The sequence below is a fragment of the Canis lupus genome, chromosome X (assembly GCF_011100685.1).
Source record: "Canis lupus familiaris isolate Mischka breed German Shepherd chromosome X, alternate assembly UU_Cfam_GSD_1.0, whole genome shotgun sequence".
NCBI classification, from domain to species: Eukaryota; Metazoa; Chordata; class Mammalia; order Carnivora; family Canidae; genus Canis; species Canis lupus.
Window position 1 is genome coordinate 28,104,056 of NC_049260.1, and position 21,801 is coordinate 28,125,856.

General features: G+C 35.1%; 1 protein-coding gene across 1 annotated transcript in view; it reads right to left on the reverse strand.

The window, feature by feature from the left end:
- DMD (dystrophin) overlaps nt 1-21,801 on the reverse strand; it is a 2,084,073-nt gene that overhangs the window by 1,648,078 nt on the left and 414,194 nt on the right.

Sequence of the window (21,801 nt, forward strand, 5' to 3'; positions counted from 1 at the left end):
GTAATAGTATGAATAATAATAGCTAGCCCTTACTGACTCCCATATTACTATTTTACAGACATTAACCCATTTATTATTAGTGACCATGTTCCACAAATGAGGAAACTGAGGCCCAAATTGGTCATGGAAATTGTTCAAGGTCACACAGCTGGTAAGTAGCAGAGAGCCAGGATTCCATGAAATGGAATGCAGCTTTTAGCTCCTACATGTAGAGTACTACTGTAGTAGGTTATTTTAAATGGAGAACTATCTGAGAATAGAATTTCTTACTGAATATGAACTAAGTTATCACTCTCATCCACCTCTGTAACCAAACAGTTAATATGGAATGCTCTACAAACTGAGACCCAAAAGAGTCCCCTATGCCAACACTACTGGGGCCTGGCATTATGTCCCATGACTGTGAACATAATCATTTTAGGAATAGAAACCCTAAACTTGCAACACAGCCTAAATGTTCAAGTTCAAATAGCTTCCCAGTGCCTTCTTCAGACCCACATGTTCCAAGATAACACCAAAGACTGTAAAAGCAACTCATCTGGTTAACCCATCTGACCAGTCCCTCTCCAGACCATCCAGTAGAGCCTGTAAAATTCTAGAAGTACCTTTCCCTGATGCTCCTCTCTTGAGAGGCTATGAAGGGTCTGTGAAAGTGGTGTTCTCCCTTGTTCAATACATTGAACAAGTTCAGTGTTGGATGATAATCACATTTCCCTGGAGGATTTTGTAGGCCTTTCTCTAGTACTCATTCACAAACTAAAACTAGAACTGACTACAAGTTTGGAGTTTGTCCTAGGTGAGAGAAATGGTCCATTATTAGATGAGGTCCATTTTCTTTTCTCTCCTTTTTCTTTTTTACCTCCTCATGAGTGGTGTTTGTTAGTTTTCAATGTTCTATTTTCTGAATAACTCTACTTTTAAAAAGTATGCATCTGGGGGCACCTGGGTGGCTCAGTTGGTTAAGCTTCTGCCTTTGGCTCTGGTCATAATCCCAAGGTCCTGGGACTGAGCCCCGTGTTGGTCTCCCTGTTTAGGGAGCTTTTCCCTCTCCCTCTGCCTGCTGCTCCCCCTGCTTGTGTACACTCTCTTTCTCTGTGAAATAAATAAATAAAATCTTATTTTTTAAAGCATGCATCTGGTCTGTTTCCACAATATATCACTATCCCCATATCTGAGTTCTCTTTCTATTTAGAGTTTAATTCTCTCCAAGTTACCTCACTGGGCTTTAGTTTACACTTGCAATATGTGATATGGTGAAATGAGTCCCATCCTGGAACCGAGGAACTATAGGCTTGACAATGGGAAATACATGGAATGGTGAGGAACATAGCAGGGTCAGTTTAAGATTAAAATCCATCAGAAAGATACATGAAGATTAAAGTTGTCTTTTATATTTCTTAGCAGGAAAAATGGCCTTCTGGTAGGCAAGGGTTTCAAATTTCTGGTAAAAAAAAATCCTTATCTACTTTATTTAGCTAGAATTACTTATTAAAATAATTATATTAATGTAATCAACAATTACCACACACCCTCTCATGCAAGTTATGGGACTAAAGCCCTGAAGGAAAGAGAACACTTCCTTAAGACACAACTTCTCCGTTAAAGCTGTTTAAGTCCACAGCAAATTACACTAAAACACTAATTCCAAGCACATTTTAAGTTAATCTGGATTTATTCTTTCAAAGGAGTTCTTTGAGGTAGTGTACTGACTGATGCAAAATAAATTGTTTCATGTACAATGAGGAATTATTCCCCAAACTTTCCTATTTCTGAAACCTCAAAGCTAAACCACTGATCTTCTGAAATGCTTAATTATCTGAACAAAGTAAATAAACTCACCCAACCAAAAATATGCTTGTGCCTGAAGATGATGCTTTTTGGTTATTAAAAAAAAAAACAGACAAACATATTATGAAATTAGAAACACATTGTATTGCATTTAGTCACTGATAAAGTGAATAAGCTAAATAGGTCATAAAAATGTATATCCAGTTTTATAGGACACGAGGCATATATAGCAGCATAAATTTTTCTCTTTTCTCTCTTATTTTTACAGTACTTAAAAGTAAGCAACAAGCCCCACTATTATCGGAGTAATTAGACTGTCTCAATTAAAAATGAATGCTGATAAGATTAGCTAGATTTCTAGGTCACTTTATTTTGCATCATTATTAATTTATCCAGGTCAGAATCTTACAGCAGAACTGTGGACTAGACAAGGAGTTCTTAGTAGTTAAGTTTGAGCTTTTTATAGGGAGAAAATCCTACAAAAGCTGAGGAATTTATGGGAGGGTACACTTAAAATAATTAGGACAGTGAGTGACTAATGTGTTATAAACACTCAATATATATTAATGGCCATTATTTTCTCAAAATGTACTTTAAGCATGCAATCTCAGAAAACTTACTACCAAATAAAGATAAATGTTTAAGACTGCTTACAGTATGAATTATATATTCCTTTTTCATGTATTCTTATTCTTCTTTTTAATTATATCATTCTTTTACTCATTTGGGGGAAATACTTTCTTTCAGATGTGGAGACTAAGTAAAAACAAGAACTCTGAATTTAAAAAGACTTTAGCAGAGCAGTTTTCCAAAAGAAATGGAAATATTTCAAATTTTAGTACAGATTAGCCCTACTTACTGGGCAAACCTTTACCTTTTCAATTAGCATTTGTATATGCAAATGCAAAGCAGAGACATTTTTTTTTTTTTTTGCAAAGGAGAAATTTCAGATGCTTCTCTCCTCAAAGAACTAAACTGTTTTTCATACTCACATAAAAGTCTATCTTAAGGATGGGAGCACTTTCTGCAATTAGCTTTTAGAAAGACGTTATTTCCAGTATAGAATTAAACATCCTTATACTCTGTGCATATTTTTGCTCAATTTTGGGTACTGAGGGGTGAGGCTGGCGGGGAGGGGGGGCACATGAGCACATAACTATATACCCGTGTATGTCTGCATAACTGTAAGAATACAAAAAGTGATGCCAGTGAGAATTGTAGATCTGCATCTGACCATTATTACAAAAAAGACTATGGATGAGACCTGGATTTGATGTAATTCAACATAGATGAGGGACTTGGTACTGCTGATAAAAACTAAATAATCCATGGGCACCTGGGTGGCTCAATGGGTTAAGCACCTGCCTTCAGTTCAGGTCATGATCCCAGTGTCTTGGGATCAAGTCCTGCATTGGGCTCCCTATTCAGCAGGGAGTGTGCTTCTGCCTCTGCCTTTGCCCCCTACTCAGGATCTCTTTCTCTCTCTCAGATAAATAAATAAAGTCTGTAAAAAAAACTGAATAATCTAGAATATATGGGATATACTATTACAACTAATGCAATTGTCATATGACACAGGCAGCTCAGAGGTGCAGAACAGTTTCCCCTGAAGGCAGGAGTTAAATCCTATTGCCAATCATCCTTCAAAATAGGTTCTGGCAAAACAAATAAAGATTTTGGTCTAGAGTGAGGGGAAAAGCTTCTATCCTGGTACCTTCTGTGATTTAAGTCCTATAGAAGTGAGCACTGATGGACTATACCTATTCAGGAATTCAGCCAGCCCCAAAGCTCAATGGGTAGCACAACAGACTAGGTAGGCCAAGATTTGGACAGCAGAAAGTCCTAAGGAAGCTGTGTTAATTTTCAATTTCTGCTTTAACAAATTCCCCAAAACTCTGTGGGTCAACACAACAGAAATCTATTATATTATAGTTAAGTAGGTCAGTCTGCCAGGGTCTCATGAGGCTAAAGTCAAGTGTGGGCAGGGCTGTGCTCTTCTCTGAAGGCTCTGGGAGAGAATCAGTTTCTTTGCCTCTTCCAGCTTTTAGAGGGGCCTCCCGTATCCCCTGGCCCCGTCCTTTTCCTCCATCTTCAAAGCTAACAACAGATGGTGTAGTCTTTCTCAAAGTGCATCACTCTGACCTACTCTTCTGCCTCTTTTCTCCTTTTAAGTATCCACATGACTGGATAGGACCCATTCAGATAACCCAGAAAAATTCCCCTATTTTAAGGTCTGCTAATAAACAAACCTAATTCCATCTGCAACCTTAATCCTTCTTTGTCATGTAACATAACATATTCACAGGTTCCAGGGACATGGACATCTCTGGGAAGCACTATTACCCTGACCATGAAAGGGCTTAAAGCTTCAGACTCAAAAATAAAACTCATCTAGTACGCAATTTTCACTTGATCTGTGATGTAATTCTGTACTGGCATCCCTAAACATTCAATACCTTTTCAGCCACCAATTATTTTTGTGATATGGCTATTGTAGTAAACCTGACTGAATTTTAACGGGTATTTTAAGCCAATTGGTGATATAGTAATTATTTTATTTTCCACGGATAGGTGGCACAGTGGCTCACTAAGTCCCATGAAACGGAGTTTCAAATGAAAGTCATTTTATTTCCTCCTCATTCATTATTGACTTAACTACACACATGGAAATCACTATAGGTTGGGAGCCATGAAAAATATTGTTCAGACACAGTGACACATAACATCTATATTCATTTGCCATTGTTTTTTCATGCAGATTTTTTGATAGCTGTATCAAAGTGTTCTTAGTTGCACATTTCTTTTTCATGGGATTTTAAAGATGTTTAACAAATGATCTACATATTCAAGTACCTTTTTATCATGAGAGTTTAGATAGTTTTTAAAGTTACCTTTTGAAATAAAATCATTCACAGATTTCATAGATTATTTGTCTCCCATTCAAAAACAGTTGTGAGAAAACATTTCAATTATAATTACACATCTCAATGTGTATTTCAGTTTAAATATGTGGTCACTTATATTCTATCTAAGAAATCACATGCAATGTATCTTCTCCTTTTTATTTTATTTTTTATCTTCTCCTTTATAAGCACCCCATAATTTTTTTCATATAAATCATGATCTGTGTATTTATATAGCTCTCTCCTCAGAGTATGCACTGACCCAAAAAATGTGGTGTGTATTAAGTGTACACAGTAATAATAAAATCCAATGAGACTAAAAGGTGGTTTATGTTTCTATTTACTGTTCTATTGGAACAGTCCCTATTACAGAAATTACCAAAAGGATTTTTATAAAATTATATGATCCACGTAGAAAGTACTCCAGCAACATTCTCATTCCCATTCCATCTCTATCTCTCTCTCTCTCTCTAATCCCTATTGCTATCAACTTCTGATCTCAGAGAACTACTTAATCTCTTCTATGAGATGTGCTATTTTTTTCAGATAAACTTTGATATGTTATAATAGCTATTTCATAATATTGCATATGATTATCATTTAGCTTGACAATAAATTCTTTTACATATTTCTTAAGCTGCATGCAGCTTCTTGTAAATCAAACATAGGGTCTACAATTCGGTGCATATAGTATTTTAATTTTTAAAATCATTTTTACCAGTATTCTTTTATTTTTTTAAAGATTTGATTTATTTATTCATGGAAGACACAGAGAGAGAGAGAGAGAGAGAGAGAGAGGGTGGAGGGGTGGGCAGAGACACAGGCAGAGGGAGAAGCAGGCTCCATGCAGGGAGCCTGATGTGGGACTCCATCCTGGGTCTTCAGGATCACGCCCTGGGCTGAAGGTGGCGCCAAACCGCTGAGCCACCCGGGCTGCCCTCTTTTATTTAAATCAAGTAGATCATCAGGAATAACTTTTTCCAGCTTAAATAGACAATGAAATAGCAATAAGAAGAAGGCACTTGTGAGGCAGAACAACTCCCATACTGAGGAACTGACCATTTAGTTGCTCCTTAATATTATGAATTCCTTGTATTAATCAGTGAATTTAATCTATAAGCTTGATGACAGCTAAGGTGATCAAGTCTACTTAGAACTCAAAGAATCTGAATTGGTCTTTGTACATATTAATGGCCTTCTCTACATCATGCCTTCAACAAACATTTATTGTGCACCTAACTAAAAAGGAGTCACTCTTTGAGGTGCCTGGAGTTCAGTTGTGAGTGAGAATGAGTCTTGCACATGAGGAAGTCAACATCTATGAGATGACTAGACAAGTCTACAGCTACCAACAGTATCATGATAAGCCAGAAGTAACTACAGTAGGGGCAAACTCCACCAGAATATAAGTCAGAATTAATTCTTCCTCGAGAGCTGAGGAGTTTTACATAACATTGTGTATCATAGACACAAAGTTAAACACACAAAGGCCAATATTCTTGTTTACTCTGTTAAGACTACACTAAACAGTATTAAAGAACAAGAAAACCATCAGCAACAGAACAGATTTCGAAGACAAAAACCAATGGACCGGGCAGCCCCAGTGGCCCAGCGGTTTAGCACCGCCTTCAGCCCAGGGCGTGATCCTGGAGACCCGGGATCGAGTCCCACATCGGGCTCCCTGCATGGAGCCTGCTTCTCCCTCTGCCTGTGACTTTGCCTTTCTCTGTGTGTGTGTCTCTCTCATGAATAAATAAATAAAATATTAAAAAAAAACAATGGACCTTGGCTATCATACTCTAATATAGTGATGTAGTATTCTTACATACATACATGTAGCTCAGATATACCTAGAACATTATAGGTACTAAATACGCATTCATCGTGCAGTTAAAAGAATAAATTATGGCACAAATTTGCTTCTGCCTACTCCAATAGTCTGCTTGTCTTCCTAGTTCTTTAGAACATGTCAGTCCTCTACTGTGTAATCAAATTTCTGGTCTCTATGTACCTGCCATGTTTCTCTTATTCTATCTCTCCATGCATTGAGAGGATTCTCCATGAGTGTGTGTACACACACACACACACACACACACAGAATAAGGCACTATTACAGCTTACTTCACCTATATTAGAGATAAAACTAAAATATAGAGAGGAACAAACACTAAAAATTGGAAGATATAAGTAAAGACAATATGAACCATCCTTGAGAGAAAGAAAATTATATGTGTCTGATCTACTTTTGCTTTATTCCACAAATACATGGTATTCTCCTCAGAGGATAGCAAGGTACCTTGAAATCTTAATACTCTCACCATTCATATGAGCTCCTGAATAAGAAAGCTAGAAAGTTATTAATGTCATTTGCTGAATCCCTATTTGATTTAAATATTAAACAGTGACATGCTGGTTTTTTTCAGAATAAAAACCAAATCTGAACATATCCTAATGAAAATGTTCATTTTTCCAAGGTATCTCAAGTGGAAGACAAATAATTTCAAAGGCCATGCTCTCCTTTAACAGTTATTAATGAAAAATATTTCTTTGTTCATATATGCATTAGATATTATGATTAAAAACCACTAGAACATCAAAGGAAAAAAAAGCTGAATTCAGATGCAGTGTGTATAATAGGAAATAACATCAAGAGAAATTTAAAACAAAAGACTGGGTATGGTTTGAGAAAGTATCTAGGACCAAAGAAACATGCTATTCTGACCCTGGTTAAACTAACAAAGTGCACGATCTTTTGCAGACTCAGTTTACTCAGCTGTGAAGTGCAGAGTGAAAGAAAAGCATTCTGGACTATTGGAATAACTAGTTCCTGGGACTCAGTAGTGTAGTGTCACTTTGGGTGGTATGTATAAAGGGGATTGGGGGTACACCCAGAATGAAAGCAGGGCTAGCAGTTAGCAACTCTTCTTGTGGTCAAGGAAAGAGATGAAAATGACTTGGACCAGGATGGTGGCTGTAAAGGAGGAGAGGTATCAAAAACTTACTGCTATCACCTAAAAGTATAACCCACAAGGCACTGGGATGGATTTAAATTTAAGGCTGACAGGGACTGGGGAATCAAAGATGATATGTAGGTTTTGCTTTGAGCAACTGAGTGAATAGATGATGGCAGCACTTACCAGTCAAGGGGAAACTGGAAGAGGCTATCTGATGAAGATGTTTGTTCAAATGATCATCTTGTTGAGAAATGTAAGATAATGATACGGAATAGCCACAGAAGAATTTCAGATACAGTTTATATTCAAATATGGTTTACATTTAAATTACATTTGAAACGACCTTTAATTTCAAGGCAATAGAATGATGGAATGTTTTATTATAAATAGCTCTAATACTTCATTTTCTCCATGTTTTGAGCCGTTTAATTTACCAACTTAAAGTAATTTAAAAGGCTGATTTATTACTACAAAGCTTCCTGATCCATTCCTTTAAAGTCAATGCAGACATGGTTGATTCATGGGAGAAAAAGAAACACCCTGAACTCATCCATGTGTTTGGAGGACAAATTAAATCATCTTTTAAATAGCCTCAGGATGGTTTCAGTCATTAAAGAGCAGAAGGCTAATAAAACAACTGTTCCTACTAAATCGTTCTCTGAGTTTTACAAGTAGATGTCCTCCCTTATATATTTTATTGGCAATATATGTTACCTTTATAGAGAAGCAGCTTTTCTATAGCTCTCAAAAAGGTTAAGAACCTGAGGTGTATTACAGGCCAATTTCTCTTGTAAATATTCACTTAAAATAGTTTAAAGAGCTTTTTCTCACATTGGAAGTGATTGATTGCACTAAGTTTAATGTAAAAATGCACTATTCAACCTATGTATGTCTGTGTGCATGTGCACATGTATGGATTTACAATGACTTTTGTCCTAATGAATACCTTTAAACCTGAATGAAAAAATCCAGAACTTTTTATTAGAAATAACATACATTAAAAGAGAAAGAAATGACTATTAACTCTTATTTAAAACAGTGATGGGATGCCTGGGTGGTTCAGTGGGTTAAGCGTCTGCCTTCGGCTTAAGTCATGACCCGGGCTCCTTGGATCAAGCCCCGCATTGGGCTCTCTGCTGAGTGGGGAGTTTGCTTTTACCTCTAACTCTCCCTCTGTTCTCTTTCTCTCTCAAATAAATAAAACCTTTTGAAAAATGGTGATGAACTTTATTATTTAAGAAATCAATGGACTTCAAAAGAAATAAGGAAATAGAATAGCAGGTTACCTTCCTGCTCCAAATCACCTTCACTATTTATAGATTTATGTCCCATAAATAAAATTAGGGAAGCAGAGTAAGGACAATAGTACAGATGGTTTTGCTTTATTTAGCATCTAAAAGATTATGATACATCCACATTTTCATTTGAAATAAACATTTGAAAAAAAATAAAAATTAAAAAAAAATAAAAATAAAAAAGAAATAAACATTTGGTCATTTACTAGAAGGAGAAATGGTTCCCAACCATGTTCCATACTTTTTAAAATATTCTACTACAGGTTAATTAATTTGTGCAGATCAGATATTTTGTCCTGAAAATAGTTACCTATATATTAGCTTACTGGCCGATAGTAAATTGTCAAATCCTTGGAAGACTACATCCTTTTCTTTTTGATGCATTTAAAGTACAGAGCACTCTTTCTTACAGAAAGTTGTCAATCAATAGATGCTTGATGAATTAAAATGAATTGATACTTCATAAAATAATGGCCCTGAAGCAAATACATTTAAAAGCCTTTTTTAGTGTCTGAAACAATTTACAATGCCAGAATTAGAAGTAGGGGCTACCATATTTGTAGGTTATTAGTGGTGTGGTTAAACACCCCCATACACACTGGAAAAAAATTCTAAGTCTAGCCACCTGTCCAACATTTGTGCTCTACAAAAGCATTCTTTTATTTTTTTGGACTAATCTATATGCCTTCAATTCAGTAAAAGACACATTAGCTAAAATAATACTACTCTATAATAATGATGGAATTTGGCTTATCTAAGTAACCAATGTTTAGGTTCTGATAATAAATTCTAATTTTAAAAGTTTCCATTCCTTCTGTAAGATTAGAGTTCTCAGAAATATTATGGCTATTCAGTGCCTCTTGATCAATCTGAAGAAAGATTACTTTAAACAAATGAGAACATTCTTTCAAACACTGGTTACCTCTGACTGCCATTTTCCCCACTGGTTGGTATATATTAAGATTAAAGTGAAGAAGAAGGGAGTTATCTTTTTTCCTTTTGCAATTTTTGTTTTTGTTTAAAATATGTTTCCACTTACTATGAACACACAGATACTATCATTTAATAGAAATTTCATATCAAATATTACTGAAATCTTACTAATATTTTAAACAAGCAAATTTACTTAAGTTATAAAATTTCAAAGATTAATTTCTTACCTCCTAGTTTCTTAATATTCTGTATTTTGTGATTTATTTTTTCACATTTTTCACATGCAGTGCTTATATGCTTTGATGGAAGAACAAGTGGAACTACAATAAATAGTACCTAGGAAATTACATGCAGTTATTTAATTTATATATGGGAGCTTAAATCCTTTTTTTATGGGAGCTTAAATCTTATCTTTATATTTATTCATTAAATTTGGAAATGGGTACTATTTGTCCTTACTTTTAGCCTTTTTTAACCTGGTTCCTGTACCAAGTTTCTACAAATACCCAAGTGCTCAAAGGTCCCTATTGTTCTAGACCAGTCTTTCTCTATCTCCTGCTATCTACACTCAGACTTCCATTGATTAACAATTACAACAATATCATAGTCAACTATTATGTTTTAGGTGACATGAGGTACATTTATCAAGGCCTTCACCATATACTCTTTCTTACTGAATAGCATTAATGGTTTTAATCATCTTTCAAAGTAATCTCTACATCCAAAGTGGGGCTCAAACTCATGACCCTGAGATCAAGAGTCATATGCTCTATTGATTGAGCCAGCCAGGTGCCCTGAATAGTATTAATTTTAAATAACTCCAAACAGTCCTTAAGAGATCTCAAAAGATCTACTGTTTTCTGCGAAGTGCATGTATATTCATTCCATTTTAAATGCTTTCATCTATAGTGTCTCTACTGATAGAATAATAATGAAACAGTTGTTTTCAAGATGTATTTATTATTTATGAGAGAAAGAGAGAGAGCACACACATGCACAAGCCAGGGGGAAGGGCAGAGGGAGAGGGAGAAAGAGAATCCCAAGCAGACTGAGCACAGAGTCCCAACATGGGGCTTAATCTCAAGACCCTGAGATCATTACCTGAGTCAAAATCAAGAGACACTTAACCGACTGACACAGACAGGTGCTCCAAATAAAACAGTTTTTAAGACACTTTTCCAAGGTGTTCACTTGCCCAGGTGGTTCTCTACAGACCCAAATTCTCAACTGACCCAAATAAAAAAATCCAGGCAAAGAAATGTGCCATACAGAGAAACTTACACACTCATGCCTAGGTAAAATGCACATTTTTACTTAAGTCTTGTTAAGATAATAACCTTGTCTGTCTGTCTCTCTCTCTCGCTAATCCATATTTTAGAGATTCCAATCTAGATAAGAGATATTCACATCACAAGCTGATTGAGCAAATACATGAGTGAGTGAGATGTTTTGGCATACCTTATGTGAAGTCTTTGCCATCTCTTTCTATTTCTGGAATTAACCAAGAGAGACAGTAGAAGGGAATATATTCATAGCTGGTTAGTCTTTCCTTTTGATAACTTTAGTGTGACTTGGATAGGATCCCAAACTTGCAAGATTTGTAAACATCATTCTACTTTGATTCATTATTTATTCTCTGAGGGAAACATCGTAGTAAAAAGAATGCAGTGTCTCTCTTAGGCTGGCTCCAGTTTGTTTGACTTTTGCATTTATTTCCAGCACATTTGGAATCAGTGGATTGATGTCCACCCATTTTAAAACAAACTCAATTAGCACTGTAGTAAAGAGTAACTTTTCAATCAATGCAAAGGGAAACCTTCAGGGAAGAGGACAGAAATATTGAGCATTATAATTATTTTCTGTAGTAGCTACAAGCAGAAAATCTCAACTCCAACTCACTAGCTAAGGGGTGTGGGCAAGTTACTTAAACTCTTCAGTTATAAACAACCATAGTAATAGTGTCTACCTCCTAGGGTTGTTGTGGGAATAAGATCAATTTATATGTATAAAGTGTTAATTACTGTGCCCAGTGCTTATAAATTTTCAGTAAATATTACAACAGATGATATCAACATTTCAATACAAATGCTACTCCTGATTTCAGAAGATAAGAATTTTTCTGAGATTTTTGGGAACCATTTCAACCACCCACACAATGCTAAATAAAGTCATGGTTGCAGAAGAAAAACTCCTTATATTTTCACAAGTGTGCTCATTAGTGTCTTGCAAATACTATGACAGTTATAAGAATAAGTATTATAATTATGAACCAGCCTTCAGGAGACTTGTTAGAAATCTTCAGTAAACTGTGTGTGTGTATATATAATTCAAGATGTATCAAAAAAAAATTCAAGATGTAGTTCAAGTCTACTGTGAAGTATTATACTCTCGAGCTTAAGAATGTCAAGGACTACCACCCAGAAATCCAGCTGTGAACTAGCAATATCCCTCAGATCAGGAAACTAAAAAATGGGCAGGTCACAGGGAGAACAGGAAGATTTAAAATGGGAAATTATTTAATTTGCTGAGTCAGCATTTATTCTATGGGCTGGCAAAATAATTAGGAAGATCAGCTCTATTAAGATAATTTATAGACTAAAAAGAGGAATAACATTTAATTTCTGCAATATTCCAGGCACTTGACATATGTTTTAGCTACTGTTTCTGAATGCATATTACAAAATAAATACTTTAAAGGTGTTATTTAATTTAATCCTTGCAGTAATTTTATCAGGTAGATAGTAGTGATTCTACTTTGGACATGAGCAAAACTGAGGCTCAGAAAGTTTCCCAGCACCATTTGACTAATTAAAGGCAAAGCAGGGGGTGCCTGGGTGGTTCAGTTGGTTGGGCATCTGCCTTCGTGTCAGGTCACAATCCCAGGGTCCCGGGAACAAGCCCTGCATTGGGCTCCCTGTTCAGAGGCAAGTCTGCTTCTCCCTCTCCCCCTCCCCTTGCTCATGCTCTCTTTTTCTCTCTCTCACTCACACTCTCTTTTTTTTGAAGGAGGGGGGACAAAGGCAAACAGGATTTCAACCCAAAGCTGTCTGGCTCTATGAATAAAAGGTTAAAATCAGGCCTGGGCTAATAATGTAAACTTGCCTGGGAAAATGACCAGAGAATCTTATTTTCTTAGAATTATGAGGTGAAGATAGTTGTAGAGTGTTGTGTCTCTTTTGTTTGCTAGGTACAGCTACTCTTAGACCAGTGGGTGGAGGGGGAGCTATGAAGTGACATGCAGCTCTTCATCCTCTGTGACTAGAATATTAAATATCGGTGGGAAATCAAGGCAACAGCTTCTTTCTTTTTTTTTTTAATTTTTATTTATTTATGATAGTCACAGAGAGAGAGAGAGAGAGAGAGAGAGAGAGGCAGAGACACAGGCAGAGGGAGAAGCAGGCTCCATGCACCGGGAGCCCGACGTGGGATTCGATCCCGGGTCTCCAGGATCGCGCCCTGGGCCAAAGGCAGGCGCTAAACCACTGCGCCACCCAGGGATCCCGGCAACAGCTTCTTTATGTCATGTGGCCCATACTGACGTAGGATCTTGTCCTTACCAGATGTACCTGATTTGGATGAAGGGCACATGTGCATATTTCGGTTGCTTCTGGGACATCCAATGACATAAAGATTTCATGCCAGCAGATTTCCTGCCTTCTATCCCTGTATACAGCTAAGTAAATGTAGTATTAGATTAAATTTTATTACATCTGTGAATATAATTACCAGTTTGATCCCCTCACAAAGTGACACTGCAAGCTACAATGACCATTATATCCTACCATTAAAAGTCATGTATCTGGGGCAGCCCTGGTGGCTTAGCGGTTTAGCGCCGCCTTCAGCCCAGGGCGTGATCCTGGAGACCCCAGATCAAGTCCCACGTTGGGTTCCTTGCATGGAGCCTGCTTCTCCCTCTGCCTGTCTCTCTCTGTCTCTCTCTGTCTCTCTAATGAATAAATAAAATCTAAAAAAAAAAGTCATATATCTGGCTGAAATACAGGCTGTTTAGCGAAACTCATCCTAGGTAAATGGCTTTGATTAAAGCTAACCTATTTGTGGTATTAACATCAAAGATTATGAAGTTAACTAAAGCCATTTGCTTCTTATAAATAGATTTATAGGATCACAAACTTTATTCTGCAAAAAAGAATTACTTTACTGCCATTTAAATTTCTTTTCTTTCATTATACTTTAGTTAATATTGAAAATTCCTCTGGAATAAGAGGCTTTATCGGCTTTATCAGCTGCGCCAGTAAAAGAAATATGTACTGGTTGAAAAAGGGATCATCAAAGCCCTGATGACAAGGCACAATGATATTAGTTGGGATCAAAGTGAGAAAGGAAGGGAAAAAAGGAAAAACAAAAGGATGAAGAGTCAAGGTCTGCTTCTGCACAGAGGCGGTCCTCCATGACACTTTGGTGGCATCGTGCTTCAGAGAGAGCACCATTCCATCACAAACATGTCTGTGAAGTAATAAACAGAAGAAGGGATGGATAGAGAAAGAGAGAGCTGTGCCGACAGGAGATAAAACAAGTCCCTTAATCCTAAAGAAAAGGTTTTGGTAGCCAGTCTTATATGACATCAGGCTGTTTCTATTTTATCTGGTGGATGAGCCGCTTCTCATTAACAACAGGACTGTTACCAATAAGCAATGCTCCAGTAAGTGAGGATTTGAACAGCAGCCTTAGTCATCTTTCCAGGAAGAAAATGCTAGAAGTCTGAACAAACTCTGGAACAACAGATTCAGATTTTATCCTCTAAAAAGGTATATCTCATAGAAACAACTGTTCTATCACAGCTATTACTACTGTGGCTATATGATGGTCTCACCTGATGAGCTCTTAAAAATAGCTGGTGGCAGAGGCCCACCTGAGACAAATGAAATCAGAATATCTGCTCCAACCCCAGTGTTTTCATAAACCACCCCACAATATTTTATTGGGTACTCCTGTTGGAAATAACATGGACTCTGAAAAGAAATAAACCTGAATTTGATTCCAGCTAATCTATCTGTTCAAGGTGTAATCTTGGGTTTAGGAAAGCTTCCTAAGACTCAGTTTTCCTATAAGGATTAAATGCTCTGGAATTATTGTGTAAAAAAAAATAGGATAAAGTATGTGAGGGTCCTAGAACATGGTTGCCATACTTAAATTTTAGTTATATTTTAGCAAAAGGAACTTTACATATTTAAGTTTATATCACTGGTGATATTATTAAGGGTTAACTGTGCTTCTATTTAAGGCAAGCTTATTCAGCAATATTAAAAAGGTAATTCACAAGAATGATACTACAGAACAATTGATTATTTCTAAAAAGTAAAAACCCTGGGTTTCAACCACCATATTATATTTTAATAATATATAACATTCCTAAACACTTAACACTATAATAGTTTGCTCATCTCTCAAGTAGACCCACATATGACCCACAAATTTGCCATAAGACAATAAATTTAAGAGTATATTATTAGTTTATTAGTTTAATTATTTTTAAGTATAATCACAAGACTAACCCAAATTTGCCATAAAACAATAAATCTAAGAGTATATTATTAATTAGTTTAATTATTTTTAAGTATAATCACAAGACTACTATGAAGCTCCTTGTCTCTTTCACAAGAATAACCATCCTATTTTAGAATAGTATAGAAATGTATTTTGTAAATGTATTTTCTGTTTAAACATATTTTCTAATACATTTTCATCTTATATTTCATATTCCAGCTATTAAATGGTCCATGAATGTCTATATAGGGAAATTACTTAACTGGGAAATATATAGATCAACCTGATAATCTCTTTCCCTAATACTGAGTTTTAGGCTTTCAGATACTTATCTGAAAGTTCTGTGATATCTTCTATGATTTTTTATCAAACATAGTTAATTCTACTTTGAAGACAGTGAAATGAATCAAAATGTTCCAGCTATAAGTAACATATGCTTTACTTTCAAACATTATCACTGATTTAATAGAAACCTCAAAAATTTTGAAACTCTTTATGCCATTTTATCATTTTCTGTCATTAAATATTTAAAATGCTTTTGATTAAGGCTACAATCCTCTGTGACACATAAGAAACACAGATATCAACTATGGAACACTTACTAATATCTCATTTAATACTTCATAGCTGAGTTCGATTAAAATCAGTATCAAAGGACAACAAATTATTTTTCTAATATATTTTCCTTAACAGTCTAATGGACTCCTAGCAATGTTATACCTAGAGATACCATTCACAAAATATCTATTGTAGGTCATTCAGCATTGGAATGTGGAGGATGCATTTCCCAACTGTTTAAACAATTTATAGATGTCCTATCAGTCATTCAACATAATTTATTGTGACTATATAGGCCTAACATGTTATGTTTCCCCCACTTAGATAGAAAACATCCTGGTAAAATAACTGAAAAGAAATTCCCAGTTATCTAGGCACGGATTATACTCAAATGCTTCTGAACAAATTTGGTATAGAAACTCATACACACGGGATCCCTGGGTAGCTCAGTGGTTTTAGCGCCTGCCTTCAGCCCAGGGTGTGATCCTGGAGTCCCCAGATCATGTCCCAGGTCGGGCTCCCTGCATGGGGCCTGCTTCTCCCTCTGCCTGTGTCTCCGCCTCTCTCTCTCTCTGTCTCTCATGAATAAATAAATAAAAATCTTTGGAAAAAAAAACTCATACACAGTACAAATATTAAATCACATGTTAGATTATACTTCATTATTTAAATTCACAATCAAGTGAGAAACTACATTACTTAACTATAACCATGAATAATATTCATTTTAGCAAATCAGCTCCTACAAGAGATAAAAAATATAAGTGGACTGTTTTCCATGGAGTGCAAATTGTGATAAAAGGACATGAAAGATTAGTACAAGATGCTAAATTATGGTATAAGGGTAAATTCAGGCCATGTACACACACAGATATCGTTTTTAATGTTTTGGAGGTTTCCCTGTTGTCTAAGTGGGTGAATTTGGGACAGTTATATCCAATTATTTCAGTCATCCAAATGACTGATATGAATCAACAAAATAAAAAGCACATCAATTTATTACTTATATGCCCTGAAAATATTAAGCGTTCTATGCTATCTGAAGTGAGAATAATGTAGAAAAGAGTATATCAAAAAGAGACAATAAATTCACATTCTCTCTCTCTCTCTCTCTCTCTCTCTCTCCATGCCCTATTTCCCATTATGCCACTGTTAACTATTCAAGCTACTAGAAAATGTTAACATATTTGTTTTGGATTTCTGTTGTGACAAGCAATTTAAAGTTTTCCATCAGGAAATAAGAGATTCCAACAGTAATATCTTAATGTTAATATAGTCACCTGTATCACAATGTTAATATAAACTCTATCCTCATTTTTATGCTAATATATTTGTATACTATTATTGATAACCTTTTACCGACATAGAAAGTTTTCATTTACTTATTTTGCTATGTATTACTCTGATATACAAAGTACTGCCTCATTGTCCCTTAAAGATTTTTTTCTACAGTAGCAGTGATAAAACTAAGGATGCCTCCAGATACTCTTGTAAAATTATCTTCAACTCAAACATATTAAAGTATATTAAAGTGGCACTGGATAGTCAAGGCTAGTTATGTAATGTGTCTGCCCATGGAAAAGACAAGTTGTTAAAAAAAAAATGTGATTCAGGGTAAAACCTAAAAATAGTCAAGGATATCTTAATAAGTAGCCTTAGTCTCATGATATGCAGGCTAGAAATATGTTAATCACATTTCTGTGGACTTCTGCATCAGCCTTCAGGTTTGCTAAAGCCTCATTAGATATCGATGTTGATCTCTGTTCTAAACAATGCTACAGAGTATATATTTAAATTATTTAACAGTGTTTCCCAAATTCCTTTGCTAAAAGGTTGTGCTCAATATACATTAAGTAAATGAGACGGCAACACTAAATTTACTAATGTACACCATTCCTTTGCTAATACAGCACCATCTCTAATTTGCTCATTTCAAATGCAATCCATTGAAGTTCAAAATTAAAGAAATATTTTCATTATTATTACATTTAACAACTATTAAATGATATAATTTGGTTTTAATGATCAAATTTTAATGTTTCTTTAAAAAAGAAATCCTGGAAAAAGTGGTCTCCTGCTGACATAATAAGAACATTATTTTGCTATTATCATATCTGCATAAGCAGATGATGATACTTTCCATTTTCTGTAACTGAATAACTAGACTATAAAATGTTCTTCCAAGAAACTCAGGATTTAGTTTTAGATAGTAACAACCTACAGTATTTCTGCCAGAAATAATGATATAAATCAATTTTAAAAGGGGGGGTGGGGCAAAAATACCACATATTTTGCCCAGGTTACTTTGTCATCAAAAAGGTAATGACCAATTTTTATTCCCATGTACTACTAAAATATTTTCTTCAATATATGGAAAAAGAACATTTTACACTGAAGAGAGTTTGGTTCTAAAGAATCTGAGATACTTAAAATAATTTCTAGTTTAAATCATATACATAGGGAACACCACTCTATTCCAATCTCATTACATTTTCTGGGGGAAAAAAGGTATTCTATAGTGAGTCTTGGAAAAACAATCAGTACAAACGATATGAAATTAATATGTATGTCCATAAAAAAGTTCTAGTTATTTAAGTTAACAACATCCTTCTGAGGTAGTATGGTCTTACTCTTTCCATCTTAATGTAAACTACTTACTAATATTTCTTGTTGTTAGGCAATCAAAATGTGATTGTTGGAACCAAGATGAAAGAAAAAAAAACACTGCTTGCTCAAACAACTAATACCCAAATAAGAGGCCTTAAAAGCATTCTTCTCTTTTATGGTAAATGCTACATATTTTCCCTTGAATTTTTTTAAAGGCTAACAAAACTGCATGGATACAAAGTTAAGTCTGAAATCATTCACTTCAAGAGTATAACTTTCCAAAAGGCAGAGCGTATTCTTGGAAAAGTAGACTCTAAAAATAAAAACTGAAGAGTGATGCAGGGATTAGCCAAGCAGAAAATATAATGTGTCACCATCCTCACAAAGTTAAAATGAAGTAGATTAAAACCAAACTAATTGGTATGTAAATATCATTTTGAGGTTACAAATATTTCTCACAAGCCATAGTATTCCTCAAATTTGACTCTCACCATTCATTTGTTTTTTCATTCTAAAGTTACCCTGGTAAATAAGTGAGGGCATTTCCACATCATATTGCATACCCCAAACAGAAATGATTAACAACAATGATATGCAAAAGATATCTAGAACCAGCACAATTTTTATACCTAATTTTTTTATTCCTTTATAAAGAACAACTTCACTTTGTTATTCCCATGAAAAAGCTGACAAAGCATTCTCTTAATGCAGAAAGTGCTGTGTGGATTGGCAAACAAACTAATTTCTTCAAATTCAGGGAAGCAAACAATAATTGTGGGTATATAAAACCCACAATGAAGTAGTAAGCATGTCTTATAGGGAAATCGTGACAGAAAGTGAATCGCCTGATTCACAATAGAATATATTTTGAAGGAGATAAACCTTTTATATCTACAAGCATAAAGGCACGTAAATTATTAAATAATTTTACCCTACTAGTACTCATTTTTGCATATGTTAACATTTAAACACAGCAAAAACAGCTCCTGAAATTGCTTATGCTAATACTTACTGCTACTTATTTTAAAAGGCAATTCCTCTTAAAACCAAACCTCAGGCCTCAAAACACCAGTTAAAGCCAAACAAAGCATACCAAAGTCAATATATGCAAGACATGAAAACCTCCAAATTATATTTCAATGACTTTTTAATTTATAAATAAACCCAATCAGCAAAGCACATATTTAAAATTCTAAAAACATTTTTTGGCAGGTACTTCTTAGGCCAAATATAACTTCAATCCCCCCCCCAAAATAAAAATCTCTCCAAACATTAAGCGAAATGTTTTATTAATCTCCTAAAAAGACTATTAGATATGAAATGAAAATTCCTTTGGAGAATAGCTGACATCATCGTGCATAAGCTAAAGGACCAATATCTGGTTAAAGAAAAATATGAACATCTCAAATGTAATTACCATACAGGGCATGAAAGAAGTCCATGAATCTCCCATGTTAGATACACTGAAGAGAGTGTTCTAAGTCATAAACTCTTAGAAATGCTATTCTGTCTTTTGTGACTAAAGAATCTGTAAATAAAAATCCTCATGATTTAGTTAATATTTTTTTCCTTCAATTATCATTGATATCATCTCTAGAAAGATTCTGAACAATTTCTAGATGCATATTTGGGTATTTCCCTAACACACCGGCAGAAATTGACACATACCTAAAAATATAACGTAAGATTTATGTTGAATCTTCATCCTACTGACAGCCATAAATAAACCGTAATAAACCATTTTAGGAGATAGAATGCTCTTTGAATTGGAAGGGAGCCCATGAACAGAAAGAGTTTTCGGATAGAAGACTTTATTGGCAAAATGAAACCATAACCAGTGGTTTGGTCTCTATTAATCAGCTTGTATTTCATATCATTTTTGGTTGACTCTGAATTGTTGTTTGAGAGATTATAATGGTAGACAAGATGTACATTTCAACATATACTTTCCATTTGGGAAAATTGGAAAATTTATGCTATAAAACACATCATTCACGTAACTGCACTTTTCTGATTACAGGCTTACTAATCTACTTTCTGATTATGATGTGGACACCTATTTGGTGTCCTATTTCACTGATTCAAAGGAAGATTTAAGATCAAAGGCCATTTTATTACTTAACAAGAAAAAAAGTCTATTTCAAACCTACTCTTACTATTTTATGAAGGACAGGGCACACACAAGCATAACCAGAGCATATATCCTAGATATTGGGAACTGGTTACCATATATGAGTTTCATGAAAAACAAAACACTATTAACAGGCTTATCCTTCAAATCCATACACTGTAGCTCTTATCCTTAGGGGTTCGAGTTCATATTTTCATTACTTCTGCCTTTCTCTACCTCGCTGGAGTATAAAAGAACATGAAAATCAGTATGGGAGTCAATAGTGAGGTAACCCTCCCCCATCCTGCAAAACAAGAAAATATGATTGATACAATCTCTTCCTTAGAGCTAAACCAGGGCAGGAGAGATGCTAATCATCTATTGAAGCAACACAAAGAATTTACAGGAGTCAGTGCTAAATTATGCATTATTTAAAGCAGAAGAAACATTTCTAATGAAATTAATCCGATTTCAACTCACAAACACATTTGTGCTATTATAATTTTCCTTCCCAAGTACATGTGCCTACCAAGAGCAATGTATCAGTCAATTACATGAGAGTATTCTGGTTCTTGTCATAGTTAAATATCTCATTTAAAATGACTAAATTTTTATTTTGGTTGATATATCTTCTTTTGAATTTAAAATCACACACACACCTCCATTGCCATCATATGGATCTGCTGTCAATAAGATGAGGTAATGAGGTCTGCAATACAGAGGATTGGATTCTACTTAACAACAAATTCATCAGTGAAAGAATATCCTCTGAGTTATCTCTGAGCGTTTCCTGATGAGACCTATTACCACCACTTGATCTCCTTAGTTGGAACTGATTCAATATTCCAAAGACCATTTAATTCTATAACCCTACCCAAATATCAGCTCCACTGACACTGCTTCTCCAAATTCTGGTTTTAGAGTATGGTAAAACCTCAAGAAAGTGAGAAGAGAGTCTGCAATTTCAAACAAGTTGGCAAACAAAAAAAGTACCTCATAGGCTAGAAGAAAAGCAGAGGTCAAGAATCATTATCCCTCTAATCCATGTATCTGGAAAGTATGACTATGTAGCACCAGAGATAATGATGAAATTTACTTAAGCATAATATAATAAAAATATAAATACAGTGCTGCCTGTCAACTGAAGA